Here is a 4,509-nt window from a genome sequence, read left to right on the forward strand (position 1 = left end):
ATATATTATATATATATATATATATATATATATATATATTCTTTTATATATTTCAGCCTTGAAGCTGTGGTTATGCTGGGGCACCGCCAGTGTAATTACCTTTTAATTGGCCAATTCTGTAGGATTGGCTTTTTGTGAAGGAGGGAGTTCGGTACCACTGCCCTAGTTTAAGTTTCCTGCCTTGATATTGGTACATCTGGGATCTTGGATAGCAAGAGCTTAAGTTGTGTCTTGAAAACATCTACCCCCACTCCATGGGGACCCCTCAAATGTTTTAGCGAAGTGTTGAATAGCTGTGGGCATTTGAATCCCAAGCTATTACAGTACATGGTCCTTACCTTAGATGAGACAGCTGGGACTTTTACAACAGTGCAGTGACGTCCAACTTGTGGCCTGATACGACTCTCAATCAGCTTTTATGGCACCTGACCATATCTTGGTCTGCTGTTTCTACACTTACCTTCCTTTTACATTTCCTTGCACTTCTTTACCTGTTTCTTATAATCCATATGCATTAAATTCCAGTTGCATGTTATAAATATGTTTTCCTTTATACCCAGTCTTTCTTTCAGTTCATCTGTATTCCATCATTCAGCCTCGTAACATTACGCTAACAATATTTCTTTCTAATTTCACACTTCTATGTTCAGCATCCTATCATACAACATCCTCTATCATCATGCAGTTCCTCTATCATACAACATCAGACTCCCACACATTCAAGAGATAATCTACTCTTCACTAGAATAGAGAATTCCTTTGAGGCTAGCAAAGATAATAGCTCCTTCAACCTCTGTTCTTATTCTCACAGTTATGCTTTCTGAGGACACCACTTCATAGCTGTTTAGATTATCTTGATAAGAGAAGTTAACGATCTTTATGGAGCCTTCCAAGCTTTAAAACAAATCTTTATTACTTCTGTTCTAACAACTAACTACTTCTGTATATCTACTTCGTACAAAGTCTTTATTCATTGTCAGCTTGCATGGAATCCCAGTACACCTTTTGTGCATGTACTGTACTTCTATCTACTTCTTTTCTTCCTATCAAAAATAGCTATTTACTTAATAAAAACAGAATCATGTTTTTGTTTCAACTTACTAATATTTTAGTCTTCACTTCGAAGCATTAAGAAGACCTATTTAAGAAAAAAAGGATGGTTTGAATGTTTATAGCATTTATATTTCAGCTTTCTTTAAATACTCTTGACTCATTTTCTCGTGTCTCTGTCGGTGTTGTTTTTCCATCTTTTTTATTATATTTTCTTGCTGTTCCTCTTTGATTCGTGCTCTGATCTGCGCATCCTTTCTCTTGCTGCTGGTAGCCATGCTTCTTGTGAATACCTACAAAGTTTAGGTTAAATTAACCCTTGTACACAAATATTAGTTTTTTGAGTGAGCAGACAGTAATTAATTGCACTTATGTGCATGATTTAAGTGATGGTCACTATGAAAAAAAAATTAGTTCAATAAAAAAGTACTTTCCACTGTCAACAAACCACCACCACCACCACCACTACCTGCCACTCTCGCACTCTCAATATAACTGCCTCTCCTATCCATCTCTTTCCATATTTCCCTACACCTTACTTTTTAACCACATAAATAGGCATTCCTTCCTCACCCGACCACATGTTGTTAACACTTCTCTTTCCATCTTTTTCTCACGTTCTTTGCCTCTACCTTCAGTTTGACCACATGACCATTTGGCCTAAGTGTATTAATATTTATCACCTTTCTCTACTTCTTCCTATTTTTTTTTCACTCCTCCTTCGCTATCTCTCTCTCTCTCTCTCTCTCTCTCTCTCACTCTTACTTCACCTCTCACTCTTACTTCACCTCTCACTCTTACTTCACCTCTTACTCTTACTTCATCTCTCACTCTTACTTCACCTCTCATTCTTACTTCACCTCTCACTCTTACTTCACCTCTCACTCACTCCACCTTTCTAACTAACTAATGTATAACAGATAAACGAACAGATTATAGATATGCTAGCAGTATAGCCCGGCATTGCCTGGGATTAAGTTAGGATTATTAAGCTAATCAAGCGCTTTGTTTCAAACCAAACTAAATAACACCGATGCCATATCTGAGCGAAATCCACTGAAATTGGTAAACGTTTGGCTGAAAATGGGTTGCAGACAATTTGATTGGGAAATCCCATAAGGAATCGGTTTATCGATTTTTCCACTCATCGATTTTTTTTTGGGGGGTGGGGGGAGAACTTAAAGCATTCAAAGATCCCATGAGTCTTGCCGGCATCAAGTTTGAACAAAATACGTCAAAATTGGTAAAAGTTATGGTTGAAAATGGGGTGTAGCCAATTTTAGTGGTAAATCCTATAAGGAATCGGTTTATCGATTTTTCATTCTGATTGAATGGAAAATCCCACAAGGAATCAGTTTATTGATTTTTCACCCCAAACAGGGCTTAACCAAACACAACATTGCTGATTCAAAAAATCTATATTTATACTTTAAAGTTGGTTTTCTGCAGAATCAGTGTCATGACGGGAACGCATGGGTTGGGAGTTTGACTGGCAGAGGTGATCAGGCTGCACATGCCGGCCCTTTCGAAACCCCTCCCCATCATCTTGGCCCATGGGTTGAAAGCCCTTCCAGCAAGGAAAATAAAACATCCAAAAGGGCTCCTAATCCTCTGTGTCAGAAGAGGTTATATTCAGATCACAACTAAGCCTTAACCTAAGCCTAAGCTAATCTAGTGAAAGGAGGCTCAGGAGCCTCTAAAAGGCAGTGACTAATCCCGATCTAGACCTAACCCCTCCTACGGGTACAAACGGTCAAGGCTGCATTGAAGATATGCATTACAGAAGGTTGCCTCGGCGATCTGCATCATAGATCTGCATTGGAGAAGGTTGCATCGAAGGTTTGCATTGGAGATCTGCAGTGAAGAAAGTTGACTCAAAGATCTGGATTGAATAAGGTTGCGTCAGAGATCTGCCTTGGAGAAGGTTGATTTGAAGGTTTGCATTGGGGATCCGGATTGGAGTAATTTAGGAAAACTTACCAACAGCCTTAACAAAACAATAAGGGACCTGGCCCTTCTAGCCTAACTCTATGAGCAACTTGACCAAGCACTGATATCGGCCAAGTGAGCATTGTTGTCAGAGAAGTCAGCATTGTCTAATAAAGAAGAGGAAGAGTCCATGAGTCATGTTGCCATGGTTTGAGAATATGTCCGGCCAATGCTTCTGGATCACCTGTTTATAACCATATCGGCTGCAATGATGACTTGTTCTTCTTTTTACGTCTATAAAACTTCACTATAAACAACATTGCATGTGCTGCCTTGAGAAGTATACACAAAAAGAGCGTTTTTACTCCCTACATGGGAGCAAGCCACATAAAGTTGCCCATGTGAAAAGCATGGCTCCCCTAAATGGATGCATGTCACCGATAGTGTTTGGCCTTGGGATTTGTTGATGGTCATGGCAAAGCATGGTCTCATTGAAAACTGCAATCTGCAGAAGTTAAACGGCATGTTTGACCCCAAGGGATAAAGGTGCATCCTTGAAATGAAAACATTTTCCAGCCTCCCACACCCTGTAACAATGGTAGCCTCAATAAAGTGGAGCACCAGGGACTTGACTACCAAGTGGGTCCCGTTGCACAGTTTGGGCGGATAAAGCGTGTACTTTTTATCCCATTTGAGTTTTATTGAATAATTCTGTAAAATTTTCTTAACAATAGGATATATTGTAAATCTACACAAACACACACACACAAACACACACTTGGTGTTATAGTTGTTGTGATGTGTGTACTCTTTATCCAATTTGAGTTGTTGTTTTGAGTGAAAACATGACGTTTGAGGTGTTCCACTCATTGGATGGTATGTTTTTATGAGGTGGAGATTAAATCTGTGATTTATTTCTGGTATCATTTATATCATCGAAGATTTTATGGCAGGAGATAAGTTTCAGCAAACTTGAAGAGCATGTTTGGAACTCGTTTCTAATGTTGAAGTGCCACATATTAAAAAAATGCTTTAAATCACAAAAGAAGAAAAACAGCTTTGGCACGAAGTCATTGATTTGTTACAACCACTGAGAAAACAAAAGGACATACAGAGAATTTCATAAACAGAAATGAATGGAAAGAATGTTGTGACTGAACAAAGTTTGTTGTGAGGTTTCTAGCGAACAGAAACAAAAAAAAAAAAAAATTAGAATGCAGACACTCTACGTAAGAAACATAGCAGTCAAGTAAAGAATTTAAACATGAAGGCAAACAAAAACTAAAAAACAAAATGTGCTAATTACATTGTCATTAGGTCATGTTTTCTAATTGAATAAACCAACATTAACTATCTAACATTCAAAATTTCATTTTAAAATGAAATATATAGAGAAATTAAAACTATATATAGATTTCTTTCAGAGGCGTTCATCTTTGTTTTGCTGTATAATACTTTCCGCCATTGCAAACCAGGGGACTTAACTCATGTTAGCAAATGAAAATTGGTAAAAGTTATGGTTGAAAATCG

Source organism: Octopus bimaculoides, chromosome 16, assembly GCF_001194135.2.
Source record: "Octopus bimaculoides isolate UCB-OBI-ISO-001 chromosome 16, ASM119413v2, whole genome shotgun sequence".
NCBI lineage: Eukaryota > Metazoa > Mollusca > Cephalopoda > Octopoda > Octopodidae > Octopus > Octopus bimaculoides.